This window comes from Ambystoma mexicanum, chromosome 10 (genome assembly GCF_040938575.1).
Source record: "Ambystoma mexicanum isolate Mex_15411 chromosome 10, UKY_AmexF1_1, whole genome shotgun sequence".
Taxonomy (NCBI): Eukaryota; Metazoa; Chordata; class Amphibia; order Caudata; family Ambystomatidae; genus Ambystoma; species Ambystoma mexicanum.
Window position 1 is genome coordinate 121,300,780 of NC_090932.1, and position 17,984 is coordinate 121,318,763.

A 17,984-nucleotide genomic window follows, 5' to 3' on the forward strand; every position below is an offset into this window, starting at 1 on the left:
GACCTGCTACGTTACCTGAGCTGATGACTGCTGCTTTACAGATGAAAACCAGAATGCAAGAAAGGGGTAATGAAAGATGGAAGCTAAGACCTTCATTCACCGGACCTCCCCCTCCTCTCCCACCTGCTACCAAACGCACAGACGAACCCATGCAGATAGGTTTCACCCAGAGATCATTAACTCCTGAAGAAAGAAAGAGAAGGAGGGAACAAGGTTTATGCGCCTATTGTGCTTCAGACAAACATGCAGTACGGAATTGCACCGAATTACCCACCAAGCCGGAGGGAAACGAAAACCCTCGATCGTAGAAGGGACGGGTAATCGATGGCCCTTTTGTAGTCCCTATGTGACCATGGCAATTGACGCATCCAACGTACCCGAAGACTCACGACTAATGGTGCTAACTGTGAAGGTTACGATCAATGGGACTCAAGTGGAGACATTAGCATTATTGGATTGTGGGGCCGCCGGTAATTTTGCTGACACCTTATGGGTGGACAAGGTCGGAGCTAAACGCATTGATCGAAGTCACGGTCAAGACGTCGAAGGAGTGGATGGCCGACCCCTGAGCTCGGGACCCATTCTCCAGATCAACATGTCAGAGGCATGGAGAAAACAGAGAACTGTGTTGTGCAGGGAAGAGAACCCCAAGCAAAGAAGAACTGAGTGAGCGGTGGCTTAACCTAGGAAAGGGGCCACACTAAAGAATCAAGAAGAGTCAACATGTCCGCAGAAGCTGTTCCGATGCCGAGTGCTGTCCCGATCCCAAAGAGAGATCCGCTGATGCTAGCCTGTGAACAAGAAGGTAAAGAGAAAGACATGCAACCTGGAAAGGGGAACAGGGAATAGAGACACATGCAGCCTACTCATTAAAGTGACACAATCAGTGGTTATATGGGTGAGAATAACTACGAGACTCAGCATACTCATTCCAGTGAAACAACCAGTGTTTAGAAAAGTAAGAATAACTGCAGGACTCAGCCTACTCGTCCTAGTGAGACAACACATGTTCATAAGTGTAAGAATAACTATGGGATTCAGTCTACTCATCCCAATGAGGGGCAAAAGTATCATTAAGAAACAGAATAACCCTATGAAAGAGAGTTGTACTGTAACTTGTCTCACTAAGCATTGCAAAACAGAAATTGAGGAAAAAAACCCTCACAGTGGTTTGGAATAGCTGATTCAGTCCAAAGCGAATGTCAGCTTAGCAGGCCAAGCAAAGAGTTGTGTAAAACATATTTCTTATGAGAATATAAGTAGTCAAAAGAATAGGGAGAGCCTAGGCCCAGAGTAGGAACATTTGGGGTCCTCAAAAGTATTGGAGAAAACAAACCTTACAGAGACACTTCCAGAAGGTGCAATCCAAAGGGGTGAACACCCACATGCAGCAAGGAGAAAAAGTTTATTGCCAAAAGGAAAGGGGACACCAGGAGGGTGGAACAGTTAGGAATTAATCTAAGAAATAGCCAAGAAGTTATTATTGCCAAACCGCCCATCTAGTTGAAGGTAGTCATTCTTCTGGACTTTTGCTGTTTTGCTTTAGTGGTAGAGACAGAATAGATTTGTTTTGTGATGGAGGATAGACGGTTTACTTGTTTTAGTTAACTACTGACGACAAGCACACTAGTTACTTTTGATAGGTCAGGAAACCCATTGAGTGCAGATAGATAGGCCATTTTCTTATAATTTTGAAAAACCACTGGTTGAATATGACAAAAACTAGCCTGTCTCCTTCTTCTGACTTACCACACATCTTACACATATTTGTAATCAAGTAGGCAAAACAACGTTTCTATGTGGAGGCTGGGAACACCCCACATGAGGGTGAAATGATAGGCACTACCATTCCCATGCCCACTCCTTATTATTTGAGTAGATAGAGCATACCAGATAGGTTTCAGACCTGAGGTTCATATGATTTTTAGTTCAATCATGTACCTGATGACTGCGATCCTGATTATGATTTGAAGTTTCCAGTTCCTCCATCTTGCATAGTCTTATAACGTTTTTGAGATCAGCCAGATCATCAAATGAAGACCTCTTGACTTTAATAGTAACCTTGAATGTGCAGGGGACCATGCCACATCTGGCATTAATTTGCTTCACAGCAGGTCGATAAGATAATAGTTATTTCCTCTGTTGTGCATTTGCATTAGATACATCCTGCAACATGAAAACTCTGTGGCCATTACATTGTCTGGGGCAATTAGGCATTTCTGGCGGACTCTAACTGAATAAGAGAACTCAGATGGTTAAGTCCTGCTTCTAGTCCTGCCTCATCGGCACCCCCAGGTCAATAAGTACAGATGAAGTCCGGTCTATCCCTGGGAGTACAGTGGCTTGTGCCTGCCCTGGTTGTGAATATATCTCAATTACATTGCCGATTGGGGAGCCCAGGGAATTAGAGCTATGCACTGGGATACATTAGTTTCCCCCCCTGCCTTCCCTCTATTATTCTCTGCTGTTCATTTGTCAAGGAGATCATCATCAGAATGTCTAGCACGCCGTGGGCCTGTGACCCTCATGTTGTCAGATATGACAATTTCTTCCCCCACTTTATCGTGCCCAGTGCATGTATACCCTTATCAAAAACTGCACAAATTATCTTGATTGCTTTTGGAGCCCCCCTGCTCACTCTACATCGTATAGCACCCCTTTTATTTCTGAGATTAATACATTTACCTCCTTGATAGGCTCAAATAGCTTGTAGACCCTTTTGGGCCCAATCCCCGGCTAGATGTAGGAGTTGGCTTTACGTTTAGCCATCCTAAGTGGCGATAAACTCAGCTATAGAATGCTATGGGGTCAAACACCCACCAAACGCAGTAAGCTCTAAACCAATGTACTGAACCAAATCACAGCATATGATGTCATATCACCATGTTTTCATCAAAGATCCAGTTGGCAGCCTCTAACAATGATCATGAGTGCAAACAGCCAAATACGATATTGCATTCAGCACTTCAAAGTGCAATGCGCCAATGTACAGTAAACAGTATATCAAAGTGCAATGTGCATTGAGCAAAGTCTAATGTGCAATGTGGGGCGTCAAAGTATGTGTCACTCAGTCTTGAAGTAAATGGCAGCCGAACAACCTTTTAAAACAATCAGTTTCTTTTTTAAAAAAGGAAACCCAAAATATATGATCTCTAAAATCTCATAAAAAGCATGGCGAGCGGGGGACGCGCAACCGCTTAGGGGGCATCCATAGTCCGTCACTCGTTCCCCGCCCCTCACAATGGATCCAGTACTTGAATGCTTGTAATGGCACAAGATATGCTCAGGAGGACACTCCTCGAATATGCAGAAATAGCTAGAAAGTCTCGCAGTCTCTTAATACATTAATAAACTGCAGAGGTGGGGTATTTAACCACTACTCCCACAAACACTAGAAAAAATCACCTAGGTTCCAGTTCGTAAGACACTGCTGGGGAATTAAGAGCAATTAACCATATGGGTGTACAGCTGAAAAGCTTGCAGACCACTCACAATTGTCTACTTAACACACTATTAAGCCCTTGTCTGGTCACCTGCTTTCAAACAGGAACTTAATTCCGCTGCAACATCACCCGTCCACCTGCTCCGCAGAAAGGCCGCCTCCCTCAATTCCACGCACAATTTGATAGTTTAACTGTTTAACATCTTTTGAGGTCGGGGACCCAAGGGTGCAGTAAATCTGACAACCCGGAACAGCAGGGAACAGCGGCACCCTATACCAAGGCGAAACCAAATATGTCAAAGATTGATTTACTGATGATATCCAAGAGGACTTCCTTTTGCATATACCTTACTCTATTGCTAAACTATTTGGCCCCAAACCACAAATGATGGTAATACACGATTTTGCCAAAAAAAAACATACCTGCTTCAGGGGTCTTTTTCAGCTCTAGGGAAATAGTTGGAGTCAAGACCACCAGCCACCAACCCGGTGGTCAGACATGGGTGAGATACTGCAGACTTGAGGCAGCCATCACCATCGCTTGTTCCTCCAGAACTTGCCCTCCTCATCTATTTCCAGTCGCATCAACCCTTGCGATGTCAGGGTTCCAGAACAGGCAGCTGGCCAGCAGGAATGTGGATTCTTCCTTTCCGAGGAGTTTTGTTGTAATTATTATTTAAGTTGTTAACATGTCTTCCATTTTTCTGCTAGAATTTCCAACTCAAACCAAATTGTTGGCCGTTCAAAAAAGACAATGCAAACCAGACGAATTTCCTGGCTTCAAAAATGAAAATAATATAAAATGCATATGTAGTGCTTCTTTACAGATTGCTCCCTCTTTTCAATATTTGAACAATGTTGCCCTCCGAAAGAACACGCTTGCCCAGCTGAGCTTCAAAGCTGTGAATTGGTTATAGCACCACCGAAAGGCAGCAGTGGGATTGGGCCATTAACAGACCACGTGACCAGACTCCACACGCCTGATTGGCTCTGCAAGGATAGGATGGCAAAGGGTTGCCTATTAGTTCGCACTTGCTGCCTATTCCAATTGTCTTCCACCATAGCAGCTAACAAGCTCCCTAATAACATACAGTATGGGCCTACTTTGCTTTTTTCCTCCTGCTCTTCTCCAAATGTATTCTTTACACATTATTGATTCTGGCATGGAAGTCTCCTGTCCTAACTCCTAAACTGCCCTGGCACCTAGATATTGATCACTCCCCTATTAGTTTCTCCTCCATGCCAAAGAATAATGGCTGTACTAAATGATGATTGACTCCACTGTACACCACCCTTCCTGCCTCACTTTTCTCCCCCTCTATTTTTTTTCTGCAACCTCCCTTTCTTCCAGCCATATCTAATTGGCAGGATCTGAATGCAGCCCTAGCAGCTTCTGCAATGCCCCCCTGATATTTTACCTGATATCTTGTTTTTTTCCTTTTCTAGTTTTACCCTATCCAACCTATCCTTCCCATCATGTGCACTTAAAAGCATTGCATCCACATTTATACGTGTTACACAGCTTAAAAATAAATTAGTACCCGATGGGGACAGGGCTTAGGCCTTCCAGCCAATGAGGAGGCTCAAAACAGGGGCTTTACTACACATATGGTCCCAACTCCAAGCCTCCTCATAGCTGAAGATCACCATCTTCACCTGCTGGATCACTGGTAAGTGCGTGTTCCCCCGTGTCCCCTTAACCATACCCCCAGCCCCCTTTCCCACATCTCCTCTCCCCCATACCCCAACCCCACTTACCTGTGCTTCTGTCCTTCTCCTGCGCCGGAATCAATAGTGTTCCAGCACGTCACCAACCCGGCAATGGGCACCATCGAAAGGGAGAAGGGACTACTTGGTCCCTTCTACGGATCCATGGCAGACATTTTTTTTCTTTCATTTTTAAGTTGAGAAACGACTGTTTCCGTTCTCAACTTAAAATAAATAAATATATTAGTATCCGGTACATCTTATCCTTGCTGGGGGGGGGGTGGGCATCACCTGGACTGGTAATGCCCCGGGCTGATGATAAAATCCCTCAGTTTGCTCAGGCTTCTACCTGGCCCGGGACATTATCTGGCCCGGTAATGCCCCACCACCCCCTCCTTGTGTAATAATGATTAATTATATGGAAGGTTAAAAGGGAAATATGCAGAGCTGATGCTTAAAAAGTGAACACTAATAATATAATTCATAAATTCTTGACAGATGATGACATGAAGCCACTTCAGAAGAAGAAACATTTAGGAGTGCAACACAACATACATGTGCCTATAGATATAAAAGCCAAACTTGACAAACCAGGGTTGTTCTGCTGCAAACCAAACCACCTCATATGCTTTATGTAGTGACCTACATTTTTTTTCAGAATACATTTATGATGTACGTCTTTAACGTTGGGCACATCCAATCAATTAAAAACACAGCAGAAAAAAAATCAGATGAAAAAGTGAGCACCAAAGCAGGAAAGGGGAAGTAAAAGAGGGGTGTGTTGGTCTGCCAAAGTTAGAAAAAATATATAAACTGCAAACGGTTTCATTTAATAATGTCAAAACGTCCCTGCATTTAGTCCTCTCTGTAATGTTACTTTTGGAGCAGTTGTATTAAATGATTAACCACTACCTCTATTGCTTCTCTCCCCCCTTTGTCCCTATTCACTTTCTCATTTCCCCCTCCCCATTTCACCTCTAGGTCCTCCGTTGCTGCTGAAAGGCTCAACTCTGAATGTCCATCGATGCAATTCAAATAACCTGTACGTATACCTACACTATATTTAACCAGACCCATAGTTTGAGATGACTTAAAATAAGAAGTCTTGGAGTGTGGTCTGGCACCCTACAAAGTTGTGTGAGGTCAAATTTCGAATTGACAAAAATCAAACTAATTAAAGAAGGAAGTGAGACGTTTAGAAATTGCTTCGATTCTGTAGAAATCCATGAAATAGGTCAAGCAGCTCTGTATGTGATAAGTGTTATTTTCATGTGACAACCATCTTTAATATTTAGTTTGTTAAGTTCCCAACTTCACAGCAACATAAAATCTCAAAGTTTCACTTTTTTCCCACCTGTACCTACGGCGAACTTTTTTGTCTGCTCTCTTCATTAAGGTGTTAAAATGTCATGCCAGTTCCATTTGCAGATACAAAGCATCACACACATGTATGTGCATGAGGCAATTCCCACAAATACAGTTGTGCTGGGGAAATGAGAACAGCCCCGTTCACAACGTTTATTACTTTCTAAAGTAAATTCAGTAAAAAATAATAAATACAAAAATGCTTAACTTTATTTGCAAACTTAATTTCTGGATAAAGTGAAGGCTTTTCCTCCCACCACCATCGTAGGTCGCATGCATGCTCCCAGAAAGTGCCTAAGCCAGTCAGCGCTTCCATACAGATGAAGTGTGGCAACTTGGTTAAAACTTGCATCCGATGATGGCAAAAAAGGGCCTCACTCCCTCTCAAATTGCTGCAGTTCTGAGGGATTCCCATGGTGTTGCTCAGGTTCTTTTTGTTACTGGCGACAAAATCCTATGAACACTTAAATCCAAAGGTCTTGCCCCAGACCTTCCTGGAGATTTGTATCACTTGATCAAGAAGACTGTTGCTGTTGAAACCGCAAGGATAATATCTTCTCCAAACTTCTATGTGATATGCTGCACTCTACGGGTGTCAGTTTTACTAACTACGCTGACGACACCCGGCTGGTGTTCACACTGTCTGGAAATTATGAACAAGACGTGTGCAGAGTAAGAGATGTTTTTTCAGCGATACAAACCTGGATGGCATCTAACTCATTGGCTTTTAATGAAGCCAAAATGTTGCTAATGATTATTGGTACGCCTCAGAGACTTAGACTTCTTGAGGATAAATATCTCAACTTTAAAATTAACAATAGTACTATCGAGGTTTCGGATCATCTTAAGACCCTTGGGGTCTACATGGACTCTCATCTTTCTTATAAAAGACACACATCCTCTCTCAAATCTACATGTGCATTCTTCTCTAACTTTCTTTGGCAAATTCGCCCGTACCTATCTAAATCCAATCGTCAACGCTAAACTCGACTATTGCAACAGCCTGATGATGGGTACTTCAAAGTCCAACATAAGAAAAATGCAGACAATCCAAAATGGAGCCGTTAGAGCAGTGAATGGACTGAGTAAACACTCCAAGGTATCAGTAGCCAGGAGAAACATACACTGGCTGCCCGTAGGACAACGAATCAAATGTAAAAGTGCTGTAACCATTTTCAAATGCTTGACCGGGATGGCTCCAAAATGCCTCTCGGATAAAATACTAAAAGCACCTATCGGGAGACAATTGCGTTCCAATAGTAACTTTGAGTTGCTATAACCCCGCCAAACTCTAGTACCAGGTTTACCTTTTGGGCTCCGAAGAACTGGAATTTGCTGCCATTGTCACTCAAAAACGCTGTATCCATCAACATCTTTAAAAAACAACTTAAGACTTGGTTGTTTGATGGTGGCACCGAGTAATCTTATGCGGCCCGTTTTCTCTTGCTCTATGTTCTGTCTCCAGCTATCTGTTTCTATGTATTGTCTGTCTTTGTGAGCGCTCTGGGGCCTTCGGGTGATTTTGCGCTATATAGAAATTAACATAGATAGATAGATAGATAGATAGATAGATAGATAGATAGATAGATAGATAGATAGATAGATAGATAGATAGATAGATAGATGCTAAACTCTGTCTCATTCTGATCGAAAGCAGAATTCCCAGACTGGCTCGCCATTATAAGACCAGGAGAGTGCGTCCCCCAAACTGGAAGTAGGAATCCTCAACCGCTTCAGCTCTGACAGCCTATAACAGTTTTTTCAAAGAATAAACTCATTTGAACTACACTAAAACGAAAAAGGAAAAAAAGAATTCTGGATACAGTACATTTTGTGGAGCTCAAAGCATGCCTAGCTTCATTGGCCAAAGCTTGTTCATGGAGTGTGCATTAAGTAGTCGGAAGTGACCGTCCATGCATGCACACAACACAGGTGACTTTCAGATGACACTTGGGTACGCCTGCTCTCCTTTGGAGAACGCTTCTGGGAGTTTTGTATTTCTGGTTCGGAGATGGCCCATGCGAGGTGCCCAAATTACATGAGTTGGTGAAAGCTTGGCTATGTTGGATTTGCATGCCAGGAATGCTAGAGTGAGGTGGGAGGGCATTTTCCAACTAAAAATGACATTCTGGGAGAAGGTTGATATGATATATTTTATTTATATCGCGCTCAAACACTAGAGCACGACTAGCCAAAGGGAGGGGAACAAGGGAGAACAAAACAACGATCTTACTAGGCCCAGTGTAATTGAGTACACACAAGTGCATGGGGAAGGGAAAAGGGGGAAAGTGCATGGAAGGGGGGAAGTGGAAAGTGCGGAACAGAGAAGAGAACAGAATAAATAATAAGTAAAATAAATAAATAAATAAAGGTGGTCACAAGATGGATGTGCAAACTATTGTGTAATGCACCCCCAAACAGGCACCTGATGTGTTGGGAGCAAGACCTACTTTCAAAACGGAGCGAGCCAGTCTTGGAGACTATGGTGCCCAGGCCTGCAAAAACAGGAGAACGCAGTGGTGAGAGCACACTACTTGTGAATTCTAGGTCTCATTTATCTTCTAACGTACTCTTTATTTATTTTTTTTTATATGGTTAATAAAATCAACCTTTCAAATATCAAGAGGTATCACAATATCAAAACACTACAATTCATAAAAATAGATTTACAGTTTGTTCATTCACTACAGTTAAAATTCAAATTTAGTGTATCTCAATTACGCTAACTATGGTTGTACACTAAATATTTCATCCAAAAATCGCACAATTGCTATTTTGGTCCTTAAGGCAGTTGCTGAAAAGATACAATGCCATAAGTTCTTATTAATATGTGCATTTTGGTCTTCAAAGAAATTTCCAAAGCATTTTTGTCGAATAGTGGCTAAATTTGTACAAAACACTAAACAATGCTCCAACGTTTCTCTTTTGTCAATAATCTTACAAAAGCGACATACATTTTCTGATTGCATAATTTGATTTCTGCGCGCCTGAACATCTAATGTCGGCCAAAGGTTCAACCGAAAACGGAGAAACATCTGACGAGTCTTTGAACAAGGAAATTTGGTCAAATAGTCAGACATTGTTCTACATTGCTTGTGCCCAAATAACGCTCAATCAAAATCCTTGTAGTTGAGACATTTATTTTGGGTCAGAATCCAATCATGTTGCTGGACTTTCATTTTGGCACGAGCTTCATTGTTCAAAAGTAACTCTAAATCAACTGAGGCATCAGCCATTGCATTCATAGTAAAAGTGCACCATTGTTTTGAAAAAGCCTGATTTTGTTCTAAAAGATGACAGGCCACCTTTCCCAAAATGTCTGATCGCTCTAAGGACAATAGACATTTACAGAAAAAGGCACAATATTTCCAAATTATGAATGAGAACATTGAAAGAGATCCCAATTCAAATCGAATCAATGGTAAATGTGTGCAAGCGGGTAGATGTAGTACTTGTTTCCAAAACAAGGATTCAATTCTATCCCACCACTCCACAGGTTTAGGACTGCGAGCCTCAGACCCATAGGTCAAAATTGGCGTCAACTTCTGAAGAAAGAAGGTGAGAATATGTTTACACGTGAATTTGCCAAATTTGGCCATAAGTATCTTTGCTTGCGCAATTAAGGACCGTAATTTGCCCTGGATCTCTATGTCAGGGTCAATACTTGGTAAAGTATCTACTATAAGGGTGCCCAAATACTTATAGTTGGATACCTGTTCTAATGGAACATTGTGTAATCGCCAACAAGAAGTTTTAACTTTACACTTTTCATGCCTCTTACAAACCATTATTTGGGTTTTATTAGTATTAATTGTCAAATGGTTTGTGTCTACATATGTTTCAAGGCCATGCAAAAGTTTCTGAAGACCTGTAAGGGTTTTTGAAAAAAGAATCAAATCATCGGCATAGAACAAATAAGGAACATTATGCCGGCCTAAACGAGGTGAGTCACTCACAATTTGACTCAAAGTTACGCCCAAGTCGTAAATAAAAAAGTTAAAAATGGATGACGCCAAAATACAACCTTGTTTTAGCCCTCTAAATGTTCGAAATTTCGAAGTCAGATCACCACTCAAATTAAGTCGAACCTGCATGGTAGTATTGGAGTGTAGTAGAATGATTAGGGATAGTAGAGAGGATGGACAATTATGCTTGATCAGCTCATGCTGTAGTAGTGATCGATCAATTGAGTCAAACGCAACCTGGAAATCAACAAAGGCTAGATACAAAGTCTGCCTTTGGGCTGCGTGATCAGAAAGGAGCATTTGTAGCGTAATGATGTTAGGGATGGTACCTAAGCCAGTCACAAAGCCTGATTGAAATGGGTCATTAAGTTGGACCTGCGAAATCCACTTCTTGAAGTCTCTTAAAATCAGTCGAGAAAAGATTTTTCCTGGCACGTCTAGTCCAATAGGTCGATAACTGCACGGCTCTTTCCTATCTCCTTTTTTATAAATAGGAACAATAATAGAATGAGTCCAGGACGACGGTAATTTTTGAGACTTCAAGATGAGACTAAAGATGGTAAACAGAATACGACTCTACACTTGTGGATAGGCTTTGAACATCTTGTTGGACAAATCATCTGGACCACATGCGCCTGAATTGCTCGCTTTCTTGATATATAAAAGAATATCTTCAAGATCAAATTCTAGATGAAATCTAGGAAAAGAATGAGAACTGTCTAAAAATGCATCATTAACAGGCAGTTTATAAAGATTAGAAAAATAAGCAATCCAGGCATGCTCTGAGACTTCATTTGCTTGAATTATTGTTTGGAAGCCAGAAGTCACTTGATTAAGATAAGACCAGGTGTTAGAGATATTCTTGCATTAGACAGCAGCCAAAAGTAGCTGCCTATCAGTGTGGTAAAGCTTCGCACGCCTTGCCTTCACCCAATTTCTATACTTTGTTTTGAGGTTGGAGAGATGTTTATGGAGAATATAAGCTGGAAGATTCAGTACATTTCTCTTCTGTTGTCTGAAAAGGCGCTTGCAATCTCTAATTTCTAAGTCAAAGACATGCGAAAATTGAACACAGATAGAATGTTTTGATGAGAAACTAGGGACTTGAGACCGAAACACTTGTAGCATATCAGAGTAGCAGACATTTGGGGAGTCAGCAGTGAGGGCCTTAGCAGCTACTGCCTGTGTCAAATAAAAATGAAAGGCCTCAACTGACTTCTCAGTCCATCGCAGGCTATTACCAGCATTGTTCACACAAAATTGACTTTGCAACATTCTATCTCTATACATATTACAACTGCTACTACACTGCCAGAAAGCTGTAAGTTGTTTATGATCACTCAGCTCTGAATGCACAATTTTGAAATACACAACATCATGGAACAGGGACACATTCGTATACATATAATCAATAATAGAAGCCGAAGCGCCCCGGGACCATGTTGAAGATGGAGGGATGTCGGAATGGAAAGCTCTGTTCAGCCTTGTGAGATTATGATGTTTACTAAATTGTTCCCATTGTTTTATACAAATGGAATTGCTTTGTTTAGTTGAATTAATGCAATCCAGATTAAAGTCTCCTGCAATAAAAAGTTTTTGAACCGATCCATCCAATAGGATTACGGTCAGCATATCATTTAAGGCCTTCAAGAAGCATTCAACCGTAATCCCCACTGGATTCCAGTAAAGGTTTATAATGGCATATAATGTTGTGGATAATTTAAGTCTTGTCATTTGAATAAAGGCATTAGGTGAGGCCCACGGATAGATACTAGCGTTATTATCTGCCTGTATTGCAGTTAGAAGCCCACAACATGGTCTGCCACTCAAACCTTTATTGGCCGCTAGAGAGATCACATCTTGAGCATCCCAAATGGGATCAGTGGTCAACCAAGTTTCCTGAAGTAAAACTAGCTTATAGCTAGCTAGAGAACTAAGATCATTATTCAAGAGCTTAGAGTGACCCCTCGTATTCCAACTAATAATTGAAAAATTACATAGCTCAGCAGCTTGACCTAGCTAATGCTGTTTTAAGGGAATCTGACAAAATCTTTCACCTTGCAGCTCATAAACATGATTTTTGTGGTTGACATGGGGAACTAATTGCTGCTGATTTGGAGCCCCTAGGTCAGTAACTTCCAATGATACCTCAAATCCTAGATCATGCAATTGTTTTTGGGCCGCCCAAATAGCGTTCTGGACGATACGTGAATCCATCCGAATTCGCACAACATTCGTTTTCGAAATGGTACAAAAGTCAACCAAAGCCAAGTCGTACGAGCTAATATCTTCTAGAGATGGCACATCAGAAAAAATGCTCAGAATAGAGTTACGATTTAGGACATATTGAAGGCTCGGGTATGGCTTACAACTGAGCAATAAGCTAAAATTAGCAGGACGCTTGGCCATAGGCTTAGTTGCAGGTTTATGGGCCACAGGCTCTGAGCCTCTGTTTCTTAGAGCTATTGCAGGCACTACACTGGGCTTAGACTCTTTTTGGCAAGCAGCCTGTAACAATTCAAGAAGTTCAGGAGCAATTTCAGCCAGGAGTGACCGTCCAACAGCACTAGTAGTACCCCGTAATTCAGTTTGCGGCATCAGTTTTGCACCTGACACCAATGGGCAAACTGTGGGGGTAACTGCTTTCGTTAAACTCACACCAGTATTAGGTAAAAATGGATTGTTTGCACTTAAGGGGTGCTTAGATGACAGAGCCTCAGGTTGAGTGGTGATTTTTTTTGCCATACCAATCTGGCCAGACATATATGCATCAACAGCACGACGAATCTCCTGTCGATGGAAATCCAGAGGCAGGCTCGCAGCTAGACCGCTTGAGGCATCATCAGCTCTAGGCATGGGTGTGGGCATGGGAGTGGCAGTCTCGGCTTGACAGTCCATGTCTTCTGCCAGTTCAGCCAATGCATCAAGTGGGGCGTACGCAGGCATAGTATTTAATTCTTGTAGAGTGGAAACGGGAGTGCGTATCAAGGCCATTTGATGGTATTTTTTTGCAACTGCAGATGATGCAATGAGCGCACTTTTTTTGGGTAGTGCAACACGGCGGAGAAAGCTCTTTGTTTGGGCTGTGCCATTTTTCGTAGCGGCTGGAAGGTTTTTGGATTTTTTGCACTGGGGAGTTTGAATCGATTTCGCACCAGTCATAAGTATTTTAGGGGTAAAGATGGTATAAGGCACACTTGAGGCACCTTTAGCACTAGTACAGGGTATGGAGACCATTGGGTCAGCTGGACTCAAGTTTGCCTGAACAATGGAATCCACAATAATACCTGCAATACAAGGCACTGCTGACGATGTAGGTAGATTTGCCACAGACATGGCAACATTGTTTACCCAAGGTCCTGAAAGTGCTTCAAAAGAAGTTTGAGAACCTAAAGATACTTTAGTGACAATCGGCTTATCACTAGTTTCAGTTGAAGCAAAAGATGAGTCTTTTTTTTTTTTGCTGTAAAAGCATGGGAGCACTCTCTTTCCATGTTAGAATTTGATCTAATTTACACGAATGATCACCCATCTTTGAGATTATTGAATCAAAGAGTCTGGACAAAGATTGTAGGGAGTCATGCATTGCCGATAGTGTAAGTGCCACCAAGTTTCCCGGATCCACTACCACCTCCACTTTACCAGTGGCTACTACTGGCATAGGAATTCGACGTGGAGTCGGTGCATGATATGAGTCTTCAATTTCCGAACACTCGGAATTATGATCAGAGAACATAACAGGAGACTGCGACAAGTTCAACATGGCTCTCTCAGGTAGCAATTGTTGAGAGAGGCTCGGGGATCCATATCTAAATTAACCACTACAGCATCATTGGTCACACAAGTGGGCGTAACAGCCTTTGCTCCAACAGGAGCTGTCAGTGGTAGGTTATGAAGTATCATACTATCGGATAAATATACTCGAGATAAGGAATTTTCACAGGGTGTGATACTGGTGTGCACTGAGCAAGCACCATCTGCGAAGCACACCCTTTAAGTCAGGACCAGGAGTAGAGCACACTTGTGAATTAGCAGGAGCTCTCATATCAATAGGAGCAGAGATTGCATGTTTGTCTTTACAGAATACCCTAATGTCAGGCAGTGGCGGCCTTCTAGGACCAGCTTTCATGCTGTTCCGACCGCGAGCACCGACTGGAGTCGAACAGCGAAAAGGGACAATTTTATTATTTGAATGATGTTTGGGCTTAGATAACAAGGTGTTAAGAGGACCCTTATGACATCCAAGATGCATAACTGGAGGCATCCCCATTGTCAACGTAGGAAATCTTGCTTGCATAATCCAGCCACCTGTAATTACTGATATATACAAAAAAGTCTACAACCAAACAATAATTTCAGTAACAGGCGCAATTGCGCTAAAACCAGAATTCCTTAAATGACTTTTTACACTTATTCCATGAGTCCAAGGACAGACTTACTAAATAACAGCAGTCCGTATTGTGTTCATTAGGATCTTCGCTGACAGACTCGATTTTTACCGAATCCAGCACTTGCGCCTCAGCGCCAAACAGCCGCACAACAGCACAGATAGCTGCCTTGCCACCGCCGGGCTTAGCGCCGCAAGGGTGAATATGGGCGCGTTGTAAAAGAACTTCTGGTCAGATGATGGGTCACGTGTCCACCAGTTGGCTCCGCCCCCTCCAGGGAACGAAAATCACACAGCAAGAGTCCGTGCTGACTCGCAGTGCTGTGGTCCAATGGGCACTTCAAAACGTTCGGTATGGTCAAAGAAAAGCTGCTTATGCAGATTGGTAAAAACGCACCGCTCGGCTGAATGCGGGAGCGTTTTAAAAGAACTTCTGGTCAGGTGATGGGTCACGTGTCCACCAGTTGGCTCCGCCCCCTCCATGGAACGAAAATCACACAGCAAGAGTCCGTGCTGACTCGCAGTGCTGTGGTCCAATGGGCACTTCAAAACGTTCGGTATGGTCAAAGAAAAGCTGCTTTTGCAGATTGGTAAAAACGCACCGCTCGGCTGAATGCGGGCGCGTTTTAAAAGAACTTCTGCTCAGGTGATGGGTCACGTGTCCACCAGTTGGCTCCGCCCCCTCCAGGGAACGAAAATCACACAGCAAGAGTCCGTGCTGACTCGCAGTGCTGTGGTCCAATGGGCACTTCAAAACGTTCGGTATGGTCAAAGAAAAGCTGCTTTTTAAAGACGTACTCTTTAAAAACATCTTTAAATGCAAATTGAAAAATCCTCACTTTAAACTCTAAACGTAGTAACCTCTAAACTATCTAACTTAATGGCAAACTTCAAGGAAGCCACACTCCACCTTTATTTGTTCCTGGTCCTCATCTCATCAAAATCTCCAAAAGGAACTCCCTGCAGTGTTTCGGCATCATTCAGGAAAACGAGTTTGGAGCTGCGTCAACACCAGCTGATATGGGCGGCTGATGGGAAGAGGGGTTCATGGTTGTATTGGCTGTGTGTGCTAGATCAGAGAGGTTTGAAATGGTTTGGAGACACTGGGGTATGCCACATAGAGAAACATGAAGGGATTCTGGCCTCTGCCTTGATCACCTGACAAGTGCTGTATTTTGCCTTATTGGCCAAAGTCCAAACATGCCCAGTGAGCACAGCAGCTGAACATGTTGGAGTGAGGTTGGCAATGGCTCTCAGCCTGCCAAAGTTTTAAACATACATGTAAACTGTGAACTGTGTGTGTCATTTTAATAATATCAACACCTCCCTTTATGTAGTCCTCGTTGTAATGTTACTTTAGTGACAAATGTGTTCAATGATTAACCAATCCCCCTATCACTTCTCTCCTTCCTTTGCCCCTATTAACTTTCTCATTTGCCCCTCCCCATTTCACCCTTTAAGTCCTCCACCGCGGCTGAAAGGCTCAATTATAAATGCCCATCAAGGCAGAGCTTCAAATAACCTTTACGTATACCTGCACTAGATTTAACCAGACACATAGTTTGAGATGAGTTAAAATAAGACATCTTACAGTGTTGTCTGGCACCCTACAATTTTGCCTGAGGCTAATGTTTGAATGGAGAATCAAGCCACTTAAAGTGGGAAGTGAGACGTTACAGCTAAACCTAGGTTTAGGGCTCTCGGTACTGGAAGCCTGATTGATTACTTAAGGGTTAACTATCTGTTCCAAGGGCTGAAATGGGTGGTAATGGCCTGTGGCCCGACTTAAAGGCCCAAGCATAGCAAGGGCCTTTAACGAGGGCCCCGGAACATTACCAGCCGCTCCAGCCCTTGGAATGGGTGCTTTACGCCATTAGTACCCGTTGCCTGGTGGGTGCTAAAAGGAAGAAGTATTTGCGTTCAATAAATGGACCACTTTGCAGTGTTCCGTTCAATGAAAGAAAATACTCACTCAACATGGCCACCATGGATCAGGGTAGTGGAGCTCCGTATGGAGCCCTTCTTCCATTTCCATGTTGGCAACAACAGATCAAGATCTGACGCAGCAGCGGCAGCAGCGTCTGCCGTCGCCACAATCACGTAAGGGGATTTAATGAAAAGGGAAGGGAGAGTATTGGGAAAGTGGCGGGTGTGGAAGATGCCATCTGGTGGCTAGGAACGCGGGCTTCAATCAGATGTTTCAGCCCATATTCCAAGAAACCTGATTGATTGCTCCCCTGCTCCAGTGTGCTAATGGATAATCAGCACCTCCCGCTGGCATCTGATTAAAACCTTACAAATTACACACTGCCCAGAAAGTGATCACAATACTTTGATGGTCATTCTGAAGTATGTTATACAGAACAACCTCTCTGAATCTCATGCTTAAGATATTGGACACTCAATCAATGGCCGTATCACAAAGTGGAACCCTTTAAATTGAACAATTCAGGGGTGAGTTCCATGGTGTAGTGGACCCAATGATAAGGGCATTTACCAATGAAACAAATGCTAGTGAGCATTTTGAACTTACTTTCTATGAGGAACTGGTACATGATATAAGTCCCATGTTTATTTGACCACCGCTAAACCCGGGGACATTACCATGAGGAAACATCACATCTGGTTTGATGAGGAGTGTAAAAGGGCCAAGGCTAACCTCTTAATTGCTATCAAATGTGAAAGCTGTAACAAAATAAACCTAATATAACAAAGAAAGAATGATTATAAAACTATACTTAAGAAAAAAAGGAAGATGAGATTGTAAATAGTTAGGAAAGCCTAAAGAAAGCAAATCATGAACATCATTCCTTTTCCCTGCTGATGCACCGGACTGCTCCGTGCACTGGTCACCTGCTACCCTCTGAACTCAGGCCCAGGCTCCTGCATGTCCAGATGCCCTCACACTGCCTTCAGGCTCTCAGCATTTAAGGGTCTGTACCTGCAACCCTACAGTCGCTTCTCTCTGCGCTTATGAGCCACCCAGCTGGCTGCACTTATTGAGTTACCTGCACTCCTTCCGTCCCCCCTGGCACTTCTTCCCTCCCTCTTCCTTGCGAGATCTGAATGACTCAAGGCCTAGTAAGATCACTGTTTTGTCCTCTCTTTGTTTCTCTCT

At 42.8% G+C, this 17,984-nt stretch overlaps 1 pseudogene; it reads left to right on the plus strand.

Annotated features, from left to right (window-relative positions):
* The first annotated feature begins 723 nt into the window (after positions 1-723).
* LOC138492828 (small ribosomal subunit protein uS15 pseudogene) lies at positions 724-8,286 on the plus strand (annotated as a pseudogene).
* Positions 8,287-17,984: the final 9,698 nt, after the last annotated feature.